The sequence below is a fragment of the Thalassophryne amazonica genome, chromosome 4 (assembly GCF_902500255.1).
Source record: "Thalassophryne amazonica chromosome 4, fThaAma1.1, whole genome shotgun sequence".
Taxonomy (NCBI): domain Eukaryota; kingdom Metazoa; phylum Chordata; class Actinopteri; order Batrachoidiformes; family Batrachoididae; genus Thalassophryne; species Thalassophryne amazonica.
In genome coordinates this window covers 70056700-70077675 of record NC_047106.1, presented here as the reverse complement: position 1 = coordinate 70077675, position 20976 = coordinate 70056700, and the positions used below count along the sequence as shown (strand labels likewise).

General features: G+C 42.4%; 1 protein-coding gene and 2 long non-coding RNA genes across 3 annotated transcripts in view; 2 read left to right on the top strand and 1 right to left on the bottom strand.

Annotated features, from left to right (window-relative positions):
* The window catches only part of dscamb (Down syndrome cell adhesion molecule b), a 498706-nt gene that overhangs the window by 144248 nt on the left and 333482 nt on the right, over positions 1 to 20976 (top strand).
* LOC117508343 lies at positions 254 to 18574 on the bottom strand. Its single transcript, XR_004560060.1, has 3 exons — positions 18452 to 18574; positions 15713 to 15721; positions 254 to 264 (listed from the first exon to the last, which is right to left on the bottom strand). It is a non-coding gene; the product is annotated as an uncharacterized LOC117508343 (long non-coding RNA).
* LOC117508338 lies at positions 17176 to 20411 on the top strand. Its single transcript, XR_004560056.1, has 3 exons — positions 17176 to 17261; positions 18855 to 18856; positions 20400 to 20411. It is a non-coding gene; the product is annotated as an uncharacterized LOC117508338 (long non-coding RNA).

Sequence of the window (20976 nt, the reverse complement as noted above, 5' to 3'; positions counted from 1 at the left end):
TGCGATTTTGCAAGTTCTCCCACTTGGAAATCATGGAGGGGTCTGAAATTTTCATCTTAGGTGCATGTCCACTGTGAGAGACATAATCTAAAAAAAAAAAAAAAAAAAAAAAAATCCGGAAATCACAATGTATGATTTTTTTTAATCATTTATTTGTATGTTACTGCTGCAAATAAGTATTTGAACACCTGTGAAAATCAATGTTAATACTTGGTACAGTAGCCTTTGGGATTTTGGTTCACTCCTCCAGACAGATCTCCAAATCTTTCAGGTTTGGAGTTTCAGCTCCCTCCAAAGATTTTCTATTAAGTTCAGGACTGGAGACTGGCCAGGCCACTCCAGGACCTTGAAATGCTTCTTAAGGAGCCTCTCCTCAGTTGCCCTGGCTGTGTGTTTGGGGTCATTGTCATGCTGGAAGACCCAGCCATGACCCATCTTCAATGCTCTTACTGAGGGAAGGAGGTTGTTTGCCAAAATCTCGCAATACATGACCCCATCCATCCTCTCTTCAATACGGTGGAGTCGTCCTGTCCCCTTTGCAGAAGAACACCCCAAGAGTATGATGTTTCCACCCCCATGCTTCATGGTTGGGATGGTTTTCTTGGGGTTGTTCTTGTCCTCTAAACATGGTAAGTGGAGTTGATTCCAAAAAGCTCTATTCTGGTCCTGTAGTCCATCCCAGCCTTGTGCAGGTCTACAGTTTTGTCCCTGGTGTCCTTAGACAGCTCTTTGGTCTTGGCTATGGTGGACAGGTTGGAGTGTGATTGATTGAGTGTGTGAACAGGTGTCTTTTATACAGGTAACAACTTCAAACAGGTGCAATTAATACAGGTAAAGAGTGCAGAATAAGAGGGCTTCTTAAAGAAAAATTAACAGGTCTGTGTGAGCCAGAATTCTTGCTGGTTGGTAGGTGTACAAATAAATTATTTAAAAAATCATTGTGATTTCCGGATTTTTTTTTTTTATCTTATGTCTCTCACAGTGGACATGCACCTAAAATGAAAATTTCAGACCCCTCCATGATTTCTAACTGGGAGAACTTGCAAAATTGCAGGGTGTTAAAATACCTATTTTCCTCAATGTATGTTAATGTGCTGAGAGAGAGATGGAACATTATGTGGCATTGTAGTATTAGGCTGATGCTGTTATTGTTCCTATGGATTGAATATTATTATTATTCCCTGCCATCAGTGGCAATGCCAGGGGTACATCGCTACTAAGGTGCTCACTTGATCTCTATGTAACTATAGTGGAGTATGTTAACAATATAACTATCCAATTTAGATCAGATTTAGCAGGTACATTGGGCCCGTGGATGGGAAGAAGTGACTTGATTTTGGTGAGGATGGGCATTCAATATCAATATCAGAGGTCAAATTTCTGTCTCCATGCTATAAGATTTCAGATTTTTTTAGTGATAGTCACCTTGGCGGTTTGCAAGCCCATATAACATTGTTTCTACATATGTGATACTTTGAAATGTGGGTGTGGCATCGCACTGCATCTCTGAGCAATTTTGATCTAGCTTGTTTGTTCATACAAAACAAAATACAAATGTAACTACTGGATGGGGGCGGGGGTTAATTTTTCACTACTGCCCCCCCCAAACCATGACCTTAACTGGAGTAAGCGGGTATTGAAAATGGATGGACGGATTCATGACACTTGTAATCCACATTTACTAAAATGACACTCTGGTCTTCACAATATGATTGGCTCCTTAGGTTGAGTAAGTTACAGTACCTAGCAATACTGACCTCTGCTGGCAAAATGATGCACAGCAGGGCATGAAAACGTAACATTGTTGGGCCCCTCTGTCTTTTTGCAAAACAAACAGTACATAAATGCACATACGTATATAACCCCTGGCAATAATTATGGAATCACCGGCCTCAGAGGATGTTCATTCAGTTCTTTCATTTTGTAGAAAAAAAGCAGATCACAGACATGACACAAAACTAGTCATTTCAAATGGCAACTTTCTGGCTTTAAGAAACACTATAAGAAATCAAGAAAAAAAATTGTGGCAGTCAGTAGTGGTTACTTTTTTAGACCAAGCAGAGGGAAAAAAATATGGACTCACTCAATTCTGAGGAATAAATTATGGAATCACCCTGTAAATTTTCATCCCCAAAACTAACACCTGCATCATATCAGATCTGCTCGTTAGTCTGCATCTAAAAAGGAGTGAACACACCTTGGAGAGCTGTTGCACCAAGTGGACTGACATGAATCATGGCTCCAACACGAGAGATGTCAATTGAAACAAAGGAGAGGATTATCAAACTCTTAAAAGAGGGCAAATCATCACGCAATGTTGCAAAAAATGTTGGTTGTTCACAGTCAGCTGTGTCTAAACTCTGGACCAAATACAAACATCATGGGAAGGTTGTTAAAGGCAAACATACTGGTAGACCAAGGAAGACATCAAAGTGTCAAGACAGAAAACTTAAAGCAGTATACACAACAAAATGCACAACAAAACAAATGAGGAACGAATGGGAGGAAACTGGAGTCAACGTCTGTGACCGAACTGTAAGAAACCGCCTAAAGGAAATGGGATTTACATACAGAAAAGCTAAACGAAAGCCATCATTAACACCTAAACAGAAAAAAACAAGGTTACAATGGGCTAAGGAAAAGCAATCGTGGACTGTGGATGACTGGATGAAAGTCATATTCAGTGATGAATCTCGAATCTGCATTGGGCAAGGTGATGATGCTGGAACTTTTGTTTGGTGCCGTTCCAATGAGATTTATAAAGATGACTGCCTGAAGAGAACATGTAAATTTCCACAGTCATTGATGATATGGGGCTGCATGCCAGGTAAAGGCACTGGGGAGATGGCTGTCATTACATCATCAATAAATGCACAAGTTTACGTTGACGTTTTGGACACTTTTCTTATCCCATCAATTGAAAGGATGTTTGGGGATGATGAAATCATTTTTCAAGATGATAATGCATCTTGCCATAGAGCAAAAACTGTGAAAACATTCCTTGCAAAAACACACATAGGGTCAATGTCATGGCCTGCAAATAGTCCGGATCTTAATCCAATTGAAAATCTTTGGTGGAAGTTGAAGAAAATGGTCCATGACAAGGCTCCAACCTGCAAAGCTGATCTGGCAACAGCAATCAGAGAAAGTTGGAGCCAGATTGATGAAGAGTACTGTTTGTCACTCATTAAGTCCATGCCTCAGAGACTGCAAGCTGTTATAAAAGCCAGAGGTGGTGCAACAAAATACTAGTGATGTGTTGGAGCGTTCTTTTGTTTTCATGATTCCATAATTTTTTCCTCAGAATTGAGTGATTCCATATTTTTTCCCCTCTGCTTGGTCTAAAAAAGTAGCCGTTACTGACTGCCACAATTTTTTTTTCCTGATTTCTTATAGTGTTTCTTAAAGCCAGAAAGTTGCCATTTGAAATGACTTTAGTTTTGTGTCATGTCTGTGATCTGCTTTTTTCTACAAAATGAAACAATTGAATGAACATCCTCCGAGGCCGGTGATTCCATAATTTTTGCCAGGGGTTGTACACACTTACAGTATTAAGTATTTGTAGTAATTACCCCCAGTCTGTCCCAGACTGAGTTTAGTAGCATGTGATAATCCATCAAGGCAGCATCTGGGAGGGAGGGAATTAGACTTCAACAAGAGAATAAAGAAATTTACATTTCCTGCTGGGGGTCTGTAGGTCTGTTGGAAGGGAACATAAGAATTCTACATTTCACTCTAAGCTTGATATATATTGCAGCAACACGTATGCAGGGGTTAGATCCATGTTTGTAAGACCAATTTGTAAAAGCAGAGTTACTGAATATTTAGCCAATACCAAATAAGTTTTGACCTACTAGGTATAGATCCATAATTTGATCTGAAAAGGATTAGTTGGCGTTGACAGCCTACATATGACTGATTTTTTTTTTTTTTTTTTTTGGTGTTAAAATCAATGCATTGTTCCTGATGTCATTGTTTAAAATATTGTCAAAAATACATTCTTTATGATAAGCAGGGCAATGGTGGGGCTGTATTTTTCTTCTTCTTCTATAAATAATAATAAAAAGTAATGAAAATGACTGATAGTTAAAGGTGAGGACCAGTAAAAGCCTTATTTTGGACCATGCTGGCATCTTTTAACATGCAAAATGACTATAACATAAATTAAAGACAGATTGACCTATCTTGTTGCTTGTGAAGATTTGCATACACATCAAACATGCTTATTTCTCTCACAATGTTGAAAAAATAAAACAAAATTAAAAATCCAGGATATGCATCTTGATTTCAGTCCATTTCAAAACCTAATCACCTGTTCCCCTCCCCAAGGCCCTCATTTTCACAAAATTGCATCTACACTCACTGGCCACTTTATTAGTTACACTTGTTCAAATGCTTGTTAGCAAAAATAGCTAATCAGCAAATTGCATCAAACGCAATAAATTTAGGTATCCAGCCGTGCTGAAGATGACTTGCTGAAGTTCAAAGAGAGCATCAGAACTTTCTGTAAATACTAAAAACTTCATTTCACTTCTCAAATATCAGTGTGTTTGTCTGCTATACTCGTATAATATATTTAACTGAAATTTTTGAGCCTTACAACTAATGATTTATAAAGGAAAATCATGAAAATTATGCCTCAAGTCTTCTTGAATATGATGCCACAAGCTTGGTGCACCTATCTTTGGGCAGTTTTGCTCATTCCTCTTTGCAGCACCTCTCAAGCTCCTTCAGGTTGGATGGGGAGCGCTGGTGCAGATTCAGGTCTGGGCTCTGGCAGGCCCACTCAAGGACATTCACAGAGTTGTCATGAAGCCACTCCTTTGATATCTTGGCTGTGTGTTTAGGGTCATTGTCCTCCTGAAAGATGAACAGTTGCCCTAGTCTGAGGTCAAGAGCGCTCTGGAGCAGGTTTTCATCCACGATGTCTCTGTACATTGCTGCATTCTTCTTTCGCTCAGTCCTGACTAGTCTCCCAGTTCCTGCCCCTGAAAAACACACAGCATGATGCTGCCACCACCATGCTTCACTGTAGGGATGGTGCCTGGTTTCCTCCAAACATGATGCCTGGCATTCACGCCAAAGAGTTCAGTCTTTGTCTCATCAGACCAGAGAATTTTGTTTCTCATGGTCTGAGAGTCTTTCAGGTGCCTTTTGGCAAACTCCAGGTGGGCTGCCATGTGCCTTTTACTAAGGACTGGCTTCTATCTGGTGATTCTACCATACAAGCCTGGTTGGTGGATTGCTGCAGAGTTGGTTGTGCTTCTGGAAGGTTCTCCATGAATGCTGGAGCTCTGACAGAGTGACCATTGAGTTCTTGGTCACCTCCCTGACTAAGACCCTTCTCCCTGATCACTCAGTTTAGGCGGGCAGCCAGCTCTAGGAAGAGTCCTGGTGGATCTGAACTTCTTCCATTTATGGATGATGGAGGCCACTGTGCTCATTGGGACTTTCAAAGCAGCAGAAATGTTTCTGTATCCGTCCCCAGATTTGTACCTCGAGACAATCCTGTTTCAGAGGTCTACAGATAATTCCTTTGACTTCATGCTTGGTTTGTGTTCTGACGTGCACTGTCAACTGTGGAACCTTATATGTAGACAGGTGTGTGTCTTTCCAAATCATGTCCAATCAACTAAACGTACACTAGGTGGACTCCAGTTAAGCTGTAGAAACATCCCAAGGATGATCAGTGGAAACAGGATGCACCTGAGCTTAATTTGAGGGCCTGTGTTTAATCAGCATTTTGGAGGAGAATGACTCACACAGATCATGCTAACTATATTTTCCACACTTCAGCAAAAGTGACTTTATATCAGTATCAATCAATCAATCAATCAATTTTATTTATATAGCGCCAAATCACAACAAACAGTTGCCCCAAGGCGCTTTATATTGTAAGACAAGGCCATACAATAATTACGTAAAAACCCCAACGGTCAAAATGACCCCCTGTGAGCAAGCACTTGGCGACAGTGGGAAGGAAAAACTCCCTTTTAACAGGAAGAAACCTCCAGCAGAACCAGGCTCAGGGAGGGGCAGTCTTCTGTTGGGACTGGTTGGGGCTGAGGGAGAGAACCAGGAAAAAGACATGCTGTGGAGGGGAGCAGAGATCAATCACTAATGATTAAATGCAGAGTGGTGCATACAGAGCAAAAAGAGAAAGAAACACTCAGTGCATCATGGGAACCCCCCAGCAGTCTAAGTCTGTAGCAGCATAACTAAGGGATGGTTCAGGGTCACCTGATCCAGCCCTAACTATAAGCTTTAGCAAAAAGGAAAGTTTTAAGCCTAATCTTAAAAGTAGAGAGGGTGTCTGTCTCCCTGATCTGAATTGGGAGCTGGTTCCACAGGAGGAGGAGTATGTTGTGCAAAATTTCCTCACAGGGAGAAGAGAGGAGTTTTCGGCAGGAAGAAAGGCCCACTGGTGCTGGTGATCTTAAATGGACTGCATTTATATAGCGCTTTTCCATCTGCATCAGACGCTCAAAGTGCTTTATAAATAATGCCTCACATTCACCACAATGTGAGGGTGCTGCCATACAAGGTATTCACGACACACCGGGAGCAACTAGGGGATTAAAGACCTTGCCAAGGGCCCTTAGTAGTTTTCCAGTCAGGCTGGGATTTAAACCGACAATCTTCTGGTCTCAAGCCCAACGCCTTAACCACTAGACCATTATCTTCCCTGGATTGTGTTGCGTGGAACAGATGAGTCTACGACGCCCCCGATGAGATCTCATTCCGACACAGGTTACTGCCTCAGCTTGTAGCCATTTCCAGCTGGGTGGACTCAGACAATGCAGATGAAGTGTCACGATTCTGGACTCCCATTAATGTTTTGTGCATGCTGACACAGAATCATAGTACCGCCAATGATTGATTAGTTTTCCTGCTAATACCAAATACGTGTATGGTTGGAAGTGTGGAAGGATAAAAGATAAAAACAGGACATTAAATGCCAAGTGAATTAGTATTTGACAGATGGTCTCATTAGTGACCTCATTGGAAACAGCAACTGTGGCCTTATGCTCTAAAATGTGCCATCAAAACACCATCAGAGGAAACCTCAGGCGACACATAACGAGAGGAATAAAACACATCAGGTTCATATTGTCAGCTTTGCTAATTTGGACCCCCCCCCACCCCCAACAGTTAGTTTGTAAATTGATAGAACTGCCACACAGTCTGCACTTTGAACAAATACTCATCCAGTTTTACCTTCTGTTTTTTGGCACCAGGTTATCTTTTCCTGGTTGATTTGCGTCAATAGACCTCAGTAAGCAAGGCACTGTAATGCCTAATTGGGTGGTAATGAGCTGTCGCATTATGGAGAGTGCTGAGGTTCAAGCTTATTAGTTGCTTGGTTGCCCATAACATTTTCCCGTCTTCACTCGACTCCTTCAGTGTTGCACGTCAGTGCAATCCCCCCCCCCCCCCCCCCCCCGACACACACCTCCATCTTTCTCCCTGCTTCATCTCTATTCTCCTCAGCTATTTCTTTCAATCTCTGCCCCATTCTGCCCCCCCACCCCCACCCCCGGCCTCCATTCTAAAAATAGTCTTCTATTATCCAGGAGGCCGGGCTGCGTACAGTGAGGCAGCAATCAGCATGGCGGCCATGCATATCACGCTCCACAATAGCTGTCATTTTGCTAGTGCTGGCTAATATAATTCTTTCTACATTACTCACAGCTCTGCGAGAATGAATTGAGGTTATTGTCCAGGCTGATCTAAAATAAAAATCCCATATTTTGCTCTTCTTTGAGGAGTTAATGCAGTTCCTCAAGATTTATAAAAAAAAAAAAAAATGCAAACCTACAAAACAGTTTAGCCCTTCAGTAAACTTGGAGACCTGAAATGGATCTGCATGTTGATTTCACACACTTTTTATGCATGATGCCCTTCCTGACACAATTCCTCATTAGATGGAGAATTGGCAAGTTTGGTCTTGAACAAGGTACTTTCTGCTCTGGAAACAAGTGCACTATCCCATGGCCACAGCACTGCCCCTATCTAGCCCTTTGGTGTTTTGAGCCCATACCGCTCACCACAACCTTCTCTCACTCGTTCAGAACAGTGATGGTAAATATTGGCCATTTTACAGAGCCTGTTCTTTGAGCTGCATTCACATAAATGATTAATTTATTTGACTTTTCTTTTACCATTCCTGTTTTGTTTCTTATACTCAACTCCTTGTTTGCTGCACAATATACGGTGCATCTGGAAAGTATTCACAGCGCTTCAGTTTTTCCACATTTTATGTCACAGCCTTGTCCCAAAACTGAGTAAATTCATTTTTTACCACAAAATTCTACTCACAACACCCCATAATGACAACATGAAAAAACTTTTTTTTTAATTTTTGAAAATTTATTGAAAATAAAAAAATACTTTCTTCATCCACCTTTGGCAGCAATTACAGCCTCACATCTTCTGGAATATGATACCACAAGCTTTCCGCACCTGTCTTTCATCAGTTTTGCCCATTCTTCTTTGCAGCACCACTCAAGCTTCATCAGGTTGGATGGAGAGTGTCGGTGCACAGCCATTTTCAGATCTCTCCAGAGATGTTTAATCAGATTCAGATCTGGGCTCTGGCTGGGACACTCAAGGACATTCACAGAGTTGTCCTGAAGCCACTCCTTTGATATCTTGGCTGTGTGCTCAGAGTCATTGCCCTGCTAACAGATGAACCCAGTCTGAGGTCAAGAGCCCTCTAGAGCAGGTTTCCCTCCAGGGTATCTCTGTACATTGCTGAATTCATCTTTCCCTCAATCCTGACTAGTCTTCCAGTTCCTGCGGCTGATAAACATCCCCACATCATGATGGTGCCACCACCATGCTTCACTGTAGGGATGGTGCCTGGTTTCTTCCGAACATGATGTCTGGCATTCACGCTGAAGAGTTCAATCTTTCTCATCAGACCAGAGAATTTTGTTTGAGAATCCTTCAGGTGTATTTTGGCAAACTCCAAGCAGGCTGCCATGTGCCTTTCACTAAGGAGTGGCTTCCATCTAGCCACTCTACCATACAAGCCTGATTGGTGGATTGCTGCAGAGATGGTTGTCCTTCTGGAAGGTTCTCCTCTCTCCACAGAGGAATTCTGGAGCTCTGACAGAGTGACCATTGGGTTCTTGGTCACCTCCCTGACTAAGGCCCTTCTCCCCCAACTGCTCAGTTTGGAATAAGGCTGTAACATAACAAAATGTGGAAAAAGTTAAGTATTGTGAATACTTTCCAGATGAACCGTATGTCAAATGTTGGCCATGTACGTTTCCGTTAAGCTTTTGAAGAAGACATGACTCCTCGCTGCCAGTAAAAATAATATACATGTATCTTGTACAGATGAAGAACACAGTGCTCATTTGTCAACCGTTTGTTAACCCTGAAGTCACGAGCCAACTGGAGTGTCAGGTCTTCCCGGGGCCCGAGACCCATGATGCTGCCTCATGGGGCCTCCAATTAGGGCTGTAGGAAGGAGGGGTTTGTCTTTGCAAATATGTTTTAACAAACACAAAGACATTGTGGTCTCGCTGTCTGTTTGTCTTGAGGCCTGAACCAGCTTTATCTTCAAAAAAATCAGTGCTGGATCACCTGCAGGTGGAAGAAGACATCACATAGATGGGGTTGTTAAGCAAAGCGTTCTTCCAACCCTTCAACAACCCTGCATTCGCTGTCGATTCTCATGCCGAGTTGTCACTTATTATTGTCAAAACGCAAGGTACCATATGCCAACCTGTTTGTAAGTGCTACCACCCCCGTGTCATTTTAAGTACACACCACACACAGGATGCTCAGACACTGAGACTTGACACTCATGACGTTGCATATGCAGAGATGCACACAGCAGACACATTTTCCCCGTCGCGCTCAAAGACAACAGCAAAGAAGAATTCCCCTCAGCAAATGACTCGCAAACGATGAAAGTAAATATCTTCCGCCTCTGATTTTTGATGTGCAGAGTGGATGTGATCACAGAGGTCTCACATTGCCGCTGTTTTGTCACTTTTCTCTTTCTTGGCATTATGCGGCCTGTTTTCCCCCCTCCTGCTGTAAAGGGAAACACTCACAGCAGACCAGAGCAAACAGTTTGCAGCTGCTTGCTAATTTTCTATCTGATCATCGGGCTAACAGGTGTTCCTGATAAACATTTAGCTCTTACCTCCAATGCTGCTGCTGGATCAGCACAAATTACAATCCCATCCTTTCATTCTGTGCTATCTACAACTGTGTGTGCAGCAACCAGCTTTGCCAGATTGTCCCGTCCAATCAGACCTTAAAGCTAAGCCAGTTATAAATGGTAAAGCCAAAATGAGGGCACCACATTTTCCAGCCTACGTCTTTTATGTTTGTTTTGTTTTTTACTAGATTGGTTTAACTCCAGTGTGTGTGTGTGTGTGTGTGTGTGTGTGTGTGTGTGTGTGTGTGTGTGTGTGTGTGTGTGTGTGTGTGTGTGTGTGTGTGTATATATATATATATATATGTTTAGGGTCATTGTCCTCCTGAAAGATGAACAGTTGCCCTAGTCTGAGGTCAAGAGCACTCTGGAGCAGGTTTTCATCCACAATGTCTCTGCACATTGCTGCATTCTTCTTTCCCTCAGTCCTGACTAGTCTCCCAGTTCCTGCCCCTGAAAAACACACAGCATGATGCTGCCACCACCATGCTTCACTGTAGGGATGGTGCCTGGTTTCCTCCAAACATGACACCTGGCATTCATGCCAAAGAGTTCAACCTTTGTCTCATCAGACCAGAGAATTTTGTTTCTCATGGTCTGAGAGTCCTTCAGGTGCCTTTTGTCAAACTCCAGGCAGACTACCATGTGCCTTTTACTAAGGAGTGGCTTCTGAATTTCCATCTGGCCTGATTGGTGGATTGCTACAGAGATGGTTGTCATTCTGGAAGGTTCTCCACTCTCCACAGAGGAATGCAGAAGCTCTGACAGAGTGACCATCAGTGACCAAAGCTCAATTTAGATGGATGGCCAGCTTTAGGAAGAGTCCCGGTGGATCCGAACTTCTTCCATTTTACAGATGATGGATGACTGTGCTCACTGAAACCTTCAAAGCAGCAGAAATGTTTGTGTCTCCGATGTCTATAGACAATTCCTTTGATTTCATGCTTGGTTTGTGCTCTGCCTTGCACTGGCAACTGTGGGACCTTATATGTAGACAGGTGTGTGCCTTTCCAAACCATGTCCACTCAACTGAATTTACTCCAGGTGGAATCTAATTAAGCAGTGGAAACAGGATGCACCTGAACTCAATTTTGAGCTTCATGGCAAAGGCTGTGAATACTTATTTAATGATTTCTTAGTTGTTCTTTTTAAAAAATCTAAAAAAAAAAAAAACTTTTATTCACATTATCATTATGGGGTATTGTGTATAGTATTTTAAGGGGGAAAAATTTAATCCATTTTGGAATAAGGCTGTAACATAGCGCAGTGAATAATTTCCAGATGCACTGTAAATAAGCATAAGTAAGCATGTACATCTGCAGATCATCAGCGTAACAGTGAATGTGTGTTTTGTGACTATGTATGGGAATTTGGTACCCCATATTTTGCTGTGGAAAATTCAGAGATATTGATATTAAAGATGCTGATATTTACCTTGTGAAACACTTTGAGGCAGCTTTGTTGTGTTTTGGTGCTATATAAATAAATTGAAATAAAGAATCTAGCTGCGATGTGTCTTGTGAATTTGTGCAACTTTGAACAACTAGCAGACTGGCTGCTCCACATTAGTTTCATCACAGTATCAAACAAGAATCTAGGATTCTGCTTACCATTACTAATTTAGAATAATAAAATGTCTTGGCAGTTGACAGAACATATTTATAATCAGCCAAACAGTCATGGCATCCACAATAAGCTACCTCCAGCCTTGAGTGATGTCACTTGTGCTTGGAACCTGTAGCTTTATAACGTCAAAGGGTTCACAAATCCTCAGTAAGCCAGGGAATCTGCTTTGTATGTGATACGTTCTCGTCTTAACAGGGGTAACTGAGTCCAACAGACCTGGCAGTGCTGAAGTAAGCTTTTCACTAGGGCTATCCATGCAGCCATCCTGACCAAAGATGGACCCAAGAACCTATGGTATTAAGGGCCCTGTCCCACTGGTGTTTAGGAGGATTTGCGGATGGAATGCGCACAAAAGTGGCCCACATCCGCCAAACAACCGCAATAACTGTGTGACATTCCTGTATGAGTCGGCAGCCATCCGAACATGTCCGTGATCATCCGCAGAGGCACGCATGTCCGCAGCCAGGATTTTTGAGTGGCTCAAAAATCCTGCTGCGGATGAGATCCGCATCACTGCCTTAACACATACTGAAGACATACGCAGGACATACACAACCAACGCGCCGCATATCCCCTGTCATCCGCTGATATCCGCAACCGACGGGTTGGCGTGGCTTGGCGGCGGACCGGGACAGCGTGCAAAACAGATGTGACGCGGGCCCAGCACGGCCACATCACGGTCGCAAATGGTATGTCGCGCATGCAGACTAGAGCATGACACGGGAGTGGATTTTCACTCCCGTCCCATCCCGCTCCCAGAAAAAAAATCCCATCCTGTCCCAATCCTGGACTGGAGTAAAAAAATAAATCTCATCCCATCCCACTCCTGTAAAGATGACTCCCAATCCCATCCCGCTCCCACTCAAAATCAGTCCCACTCCCATCCCACTCCTGTATGTCTCGCGCCGTGATGATCAATCAGGGACTGAATATGTAGTGACGTGGAGATGTCTGGAGTTTGACTGAAGATGTGAACATGTCCTGTTGCTGGTAGCAGCCTGTGAGCAGGACTTATGTCTCTTTTGTCCTTTATTTCACAATTATGACAGAGTTTTTGGAGCGAGCAGCAGCACCACAGCAAGCAGGAGCGGAGTTTCTTTTTCTTTTTATGTTACGTGCGCGCGCAAGCGAATGGAGATTATTTTACTTATTAACTACACAGATGTATAATAGAACAAATGGTGACCGGTTTCTAAACACAATTATGACAGAATTTTTTGGTGGAAGAGCGAGCTGCAGCAAGCAGCGGAGTTTCTTTTTTTTTTTTAATTGTTTACATGTGCGCGCGTGAACGGGACAGTTGGTCCTCAAACTGGGTCCTGCAGAGATGGAAGGACCACTGAAAGCGGCCGTCATCCAGACGCAGCTCCTACAGCAAATAGTGATACTCTCTGTATTGGGAGCTTTCCACAACAACTCGCTCCGTGTGATCAAGGTCCGTCATGTTAACTTGACTGACAACCGGCGAATTTTCGCAGCAAAAGCAGAGCGACACACCGGGTGAAGGAGGCGCGTCCGTCGCCACGCGACCCCCGCGAATTTGTAGCGTCTGATCACGCCCGGTGTGAACGCGGCATTAAATAGATGAAAATCATCATCTATTTTTGGCATTCCCGCTCCTGCCCACTCCCGTGCATTTTTTATTCCAATCCCATCCCAATTACGGGATTGATAAAATTTTGACTCCCATCCCGTGGGAATCCCGCAGGAATCACATGACCCACGGGAATTCCCGAAAAATGTCATCCTCTAATGCAGACAGAGTGGGCACGGATGAAGCGAGTGCATCACGGCCACTGTGCCCCTCATGGGGGCGCCTCCGCGGTCGCCTTCGCTTCTGTTCCCTGTTAAATCCGCTTTTCTTCCTCATGTATTCGCTGATCCACCCCGGGACATTTGTCATTTCCGCCCACCTTTGTTGTGGACGCTCAGCTTTTGTCTCCTCATTTCATGCGCAAATCCTCCTAAACACCAGTGGGACAGTGCCCTAAATTCTGTTAAGGCTGTGAAGCCAATAAATTTTGTGGATGAGACAACTGTTTAGACATTCCTTGTACAGGAAAGCAATGTTACAAATTTAACAAGAAACTATAACATGAACGTGTAATGTAAATGTAATTACAATTTTATGTTAAACTTAAATTTTTACTATTTATGTGACCCATAAATAAATGATATGAAGTCAACATTTAGGGCCCCTTCACACATAGTATGAATAAATCCAAGTCCAGGTGAATCATGGCGGAACAGCTCGTATGAGTGAACCACGAAAACATCGAGCCTACGGGCAGGCGTGAATGAACCTGCTGCAACGGTGTTGTGCATGCAATGGTGTCGTGCGAGCAGGAACACAGTGTAAGCAGCCAGGATGCACCGCTGATGTGGAGCAAAATAAAATAAAAAACAGCTGTATAATTCGTGAATATCACTGGTTTCATATAAATTCTAAATAAAAGGGGACGCAATACAGAATCCTGCAGTTAAATAATCCTGGTTAAATAAAAAATAAATGCCCCTCATGGGATACAACACCATGTGTTGGGGAAGCGGGGGGAAGCGTGCGAAACACATGTACACGTGTTGTGGGGGGAGCCAACACTCTGGCACACCACATGCATATACTTGGCAACAAAGAAACAGAAACAGCATTAGTGAAGGTTACAAATGATCTTCTTATGGCCTCGGACAGTGGACTCATCTCTGTGCTTGTTCTGTTAGACCTCAGTGCTGCTTTTGATACTGTTGACCATAACATTTTATTACAGAGATTAGAGCATGCCATAGGTATTAAAGGCACTGCGCTGCGGTGGTTTGAATCATATTTGTCTAATAGATTACAATTTGTTCATGTAAATGGGGAATCTTCTTCACAGACTAAAGTTAATTATGGAGTTCCACAAGGTTCTGTGCTAGGACCAATTTTATTCACTTTATATATGCTTCCCTTAGGCAGTATTATTAGACGGTATTGCTTAAATTTTCATTGTTACGCAGATGATACCCAGCTTTATCTATCCATGAAGCCAGAGGACACATACCAATTAGCTAAACTGCAGGATTGTCTTACAGACATAAAGACATGGATGACCTCTAATTTCCTGCTTTTAAACTCAGATAAAACTGAAGTTATTGTACTTGGCCCCACAAATCTTAGAAACATGGTGTCTAACCAGATCCTTACTCTGGATGGCATTACCCTGACCTCTAGTAATACTGTGAGAAATCTTGGAGTCATTTTTGATCAGGATATGTCATTCAAAGCGCATATTAAACAAATATGTAGGACTGCTTTTTTGCATTTACGCAATATCTCTAAAATCAGAAAGGTCTTGTCTCAGAGTGATGCTGAAAAACTAATTCATGCATTTATTTCCTCTAGGCTGGAGTATTGTAATTCATTATTATCAGGTTGTCCTAAAAGTTCCCTAAAAAGCCTTCAGTTAATTCAAAATGCTGCAGCTAGAGTACTGACGGGGACTAGAAGGAGAGAGCATATCTCACCCATATTGGCCTCTCTTCATTGGCTTCCTGTTAATTCTAGAATAGAATTTAAAATTCTTCTTCTTACTTATAAGGTTTTGAATAATCAGGTCCCATCTTATCTTAGGGACCTCGTAGTACCATATCACCCCAATAGAGCGCTTCGCTCTCAGACTGCAGGCTTACTTGTAGTTCCTAGGGTTTGTAAGAGTAGAATGGGAGGCAGAGCCTTCAGCTTTCAGGCTCCTCTCCTGTGGAACCAGCTCCCAATTCAGATCAGGGAGACAGACACCCTCTCTACTTTTAAGATTAGGCTTAAAACTTTCCTTTTTGCTAAAGCTTATAGTTAGGGCTGGATCAGGTGACCCTGAACCATCCCTTAGTTATGCTGCTATAGACGTAGACTGCTGGGGGGTTCCCATGATGCACTGTTTCTTTCTCTTTTTGCTCTGTATGCACCACTCTGCATTTAATCATTAGTGATCGATCTCTGCTCCCCTCCACAGCATGTCTTTTTCCTGGTTCTCTCCCTCAGCCCCAACCAGTCCCAGCAGAAGACTGCCCCTCCCTGAGCCTGGTTCTGCTGGAGGTTTCTTCCTGTTAAAAGGGAGTTTTTCCTTCCCACTGTAGCCAAGTGCTTGCTCACAGGGGGTCGTTTTGACCGTTGGGGTTTTACATAATTATTGTATGGCCTTGCCTTACAATATAAAGCGCCTTGGGGCAACTGTTTGTTGTGATTTGGCGCTATATAAAAAAAAATTGATTGATTGATTGAACTTCACAGTCATGGGGGCACTTAGACAAATTTCACTGCCAGCTCAACAGTGATCGTCAGCTGACTGTTTTTGTGCTAATAGTGCGATTGGCCACACATTTTCTAAGTGTCAAGCGAGTAGTGTTAGATGATCGTGTGTGTCATCTGGAATGTGGGCAACACCTGCTGTGAGAGGGATCGAATGGTCTCTCACAGCGCACACTGTCCTTCAGCTGCTTGTGTGCACACATAGTTGTAGCAACAGAGGTGTTGGAAGTAGCTCCGATTTTACGCGTATTGCATACGATTCCTGCTTCATGTGAAATTCATGCGCAATTTGACCACATTCGTATTATGTGGAAAGTGGCCTTAAAGGATTATTAACCGAGCAGTGTTTTTCGCACACCTTGGTCTGATAGTTTCCTGTACAAACCGAGCAAGCAAGGTTAATAATTCATTTATTGCATGGCTGTTGTTGTAGCTGCATCGACATTTTGCATGTCCACTTCAGGCTCGTTTACTGTTAGTTCCTCCAGTTCAAACTCATCAGTGTAATAAAATTCGCTCAGAGAATGGTCCTCTTTGTCGCTCATAATTTCTTTGTTCGCTTTTTGTTTTATTTTGCTTTTAAATTTCTTATTTAATGAGGGAAATGTTGTGTGTCACCTTGGTTCCTGGTGGGTCCTGCATCTGAGCTGATAGTCACGGCTGTCACTCATCATCACCTGCAGCATATCAACCCTGTTTCTACACTTCCACCTTCACCAGAAACTTTTTTTTTCTTCTTGAAAAATTCAGTCCTCACCTACAGAGAGGCCGCACCTCATCAGCTCCTTGGGGTGCCAACTGGCTTCGGACTTTATCCTCACCTTCTCATCTTAAAGTTGCGAATGTGATATGCGTTCTGGACTGATTGTCATGGTAACCCGTCTGATATGGGAAAATATCAGACCAGAAATCAGCCAATCAGAGCACGCGTAGCCTCGCAGCTATATAATAAATCTTCTCATCTGTTGTGAAGCTTGCATAAAATGTCGTAAACGGTAGCTCAAGTTTTAGGCATTATAAGTGTTAAATTGTATATAGTGTAAGAGCAGTGTTATATTGTAACGAAGTAGAAATACTTCGTAACTGTACTTAAGTAGAATTTTGACGTATCTGTACTTTGTTGTTTACATTTCTGGCAACTTTCATGTTTAGTCCACTACATTTCCTCAATAAAATGTATACTTTACTCCAATGCATTTCCCATAAACATCTTCGTTACTCGTTACTACAATATAAAAGTAGAAGAAATTTGATTGGGCAGTGCCTGTTTGCAGAGGTAAAAGTAAGCCGGAGTGCAGCTGTATACCAGGAAGAGATACAGTCCTCTTCAGCCAGAGTGCAGCACCTTCCACTCCTGCTGCACCAAGTGCCGTGTTTGACATAAAACAAGTTTAAAAGACAAAAAAATATAAAAGATGACAGGTGGAATCTGCACCCCAGCTGAAGAAGATTGTTGATTGATTTTTGATTGTTTTAACTCTGCTGTTTTGGTGTACCAACACAAAATGACAAATTATCACAGTCCAAATAATTATGGACCTGTCTGTATAACCTAGATCTTAGGTTTGGGACTGTTGCCATCTGTGAAAGTGTTGTCTTGGCAGGTCAACTGCATGGGAAACATGATAACATTGATAAAACACAAACATTCTCTGTTTCTTTCTGAATTTTAACTCGTATCATGTCAAATTTGTTAGCGGGCATTATAGATTTGCATAGGTGCCACTCTTAAGCTTCCATGTGTGACCTGTAGTGCAGCCTGCTGTCGGACAGTCCTTTGCCAACTGGCTACACCTTGGGGCACTTGAATCGTGTTTTCTGGAAGCTCCTGCTTCCTCAACCCAGTCATTTTGTCACTTCCCAGCTGGTCTGATAAGAGTCTTGCAGAGCTATGTGGCACAGTAAAGGTCATCCACACCATAGGAGGCAGCATTTGCTTTTGGATGTCACTATATTTACAGTGCCTGACTCTGCCTAAAACCTCGCCATGCTGTACATGGGTAAAGGGGCGGAGTTCATTTAATATTTAATAACTTTATTTAATCACACTTTGCAACAATAAAACTTAAAATTTATTGGCCATAATATAAAATACAACACAGTATTCAAACAACACCAGTCAAATACTAAAGGATTATTAACTGAGCAAACAAGGTTAAAAATTTGTTTATTATATGACTATATATTTAAACACGGAAATTTACAGTGTTGCCCAAAAATGCTGCTGACGGTGTTGAGCTTGTTCACTTTCTTCATCTCTATGAAAAACGTGCTAATAGATGGTCCGGTCCTTAGCTAGTAAGCTTTCAATCTGTGTGTTTTTTCCGATGCTGTTTCGATATTTATGGAGTACGTTCATGTCTGACTTGGTTTTTCTAATCGTGTTTTTAGCTTCCGGGTTTGTAACAAAAATATGTGTTGTGGACCAACTGTCATGGTAACCGGTCCAGATACGGGAAAATATCAGACTGGTAATCAGCCAATCAGAGTGCGCATAGTATTGCAGCCATATAATAAATAATATATATTTAAGTCACTTTGGTGGATTGTGCAAAGAGATTGTGATGCTGCCAAAACCATGTGAAGTGTGGGCAAGATTGATATACGAGGTCTATTAGAAAAGTATCCGACCTTATTATTTTTTTCAAAAACCATATGGATTTGAATCACGTGTGATTACATCAGACATGCTTGAACCCTCGTGGGCATGCGAGAGTTTTTTCATGCCTGTCGGTTACGTCATTCGCCTGTGGGCAGTCTTTGAGTGAGGAGTCGTCCACCCGCTCGTCGATTTTTTTCATTGTTTAGGAATGGCTCAGAGACTGTTGCTTTGTTTGATAAAAATTTTTTCAAAACTGTAAGGCACAACTGAGTGGACACCATTCAATAAATTCAGCTGGTTTTCGGTAAAAATTTTAACGGCTGATGAGAGATTTTGGTCTGGTAGTGTCGCTGTAAGAACGGTCCACGGCGCCTGACGGCGATCTGCGCTTCGAGGCGGCAGCGTCTCGCCGTTTCAAGTTGAAAACTTCCACATTTCAGGCTCTGTTGACGCAGTAAGTCGTCAGAGAACAGAGAACTTTCAGAAGAAGTCGGCATGAGGAGTTTATTCGGACATTCCATTGTTAACGGTCATTTTGTAATGAAAGAACGTGCGGGCAGAGTCGCATGTCGGGCTGGACCCGACCGCGGGGGGTCGCAGCAGGAAAAACACCTCCGTTGGAAATCTTAACGGGCAAGTTGGAACATGCCCAAGCTGTTAAACAATTTCTCAGTTACTCACTTGTTGAAAGCCATTAAAAGCCGCCTGAATTCTACAAATGGTTTTCAACACGGAGGTGTTTTTCCTGTCGCGGCGCACACAGATTTGCCGAGTCGTCACGGAAACGACTCGCCGAATTTGCGCGTACGTCTTTCATTAAAAAAATGTCCTTAAACAGTGGAATGTCCGCATAAATTCCTCATGCCGGGCTCTTCTGAATCTTCTCTGTTCTCTCACGATGTCCTGGGTGAATTAAGCCTTAAATTAGGATGATTTCAGCTCGAAACACGCCGACGACGGCACCTGGAAGCGCTGCGCGACGTCCCGCTCCGTGGGAAGTCCTTACACCGACAGAAACACCCCATAATCTCTCATCAGCCGTTAAACTTTTCACAGAAAACCAGCTTAATTTCTCGAATAGTGTCCACTCGGATATTCCTCACAGGTCCAGAAAAAATTTTGATAAAGCAACGCGCGCCGTCTCGAGCAGCGTGTGAAACAAAGGAATTCAGCCGAGAGGGCGGGACCACATCTCACTCAAGGCCTGCCCACAGGGAAATGACGTCACCAACACGCGTGAAAAAACTCACGCATGCGCACGAGGGTTCAAGCACGATTGGTGTAATCGCATGTCATTCAAATCCATATAGTTAAAAAAAAAATAAAAGGGTCGGTTTATTATCTAAGAGACCTCGTACTTTGAAGTTACTAAGGATGATGGGATAGATAACTTGAGTGATAATACATTTTTGCAGACTGAGCTCTTATTTTTGGGTGCCTGTATTAAAAACACCATCAGTAAAACTAACATCACATTTAGCAGTGGTGTCATACAGCACAAAAGCCACATTTCAGACCAGGTATGGTTTTTAAGCCAGGGCTGAGGATAATTCTTATTGGGATCAGCAAAAAAAAAAAAAAAAAAAAAAAAAAAACAACAAAAAAAAAACCCCAATGTATTTTGCTTTCAAATTTTTAAAAATAACTTAATAAGGAAAGAAAATAAGAAACTTTTTTTTGCCTGTGGTCCTGAATAAAGGAGATGAATGGAGAGGTGATGGTCTCGTGGTTAAGCATTGGGCTTGAGACCACAGGATCCTCGGTTCAAATCCCAGCCTGTCCGGAAAATCACCAAGGACCCTTGGGCAAAGTCCTTAATCCCCAGGTTGCTCCTGGTGTGTAGTAAGTACCTTGCATGACATCAATGTGTGAGGTGTGAGGCACAACTGTAAAGCGCTTTGAGCATCTGATGCAGATGGAAATGCGCTATATAAATGCAGTCCATTTAAGTATACTTTTTCAAGGTGTAATCAGTAATTGGATCATTTTCTCATATTAACTGTGGTAACACAGTTAACTACACAGCAATCCATATTATCAAAGATATGTGCAATAAAATGCTCACAGGATAAATAAACATGGTAGAGTCCAGAGCTAGTAGTCATCCATTAGCAAAATATGGTAGGAACGGCCACCTGGACAAAGTATATGCTAACTGTGACCATGACCATAACTATTTATGATGTTATGGCTTAAAGTTGCTGGAACTGATGAGTTACATAAAAAAAATAAATAAATAAATAAATTAAGGCTCCACCATCCATGCAGTAGCCATGAATGGTGAAACTA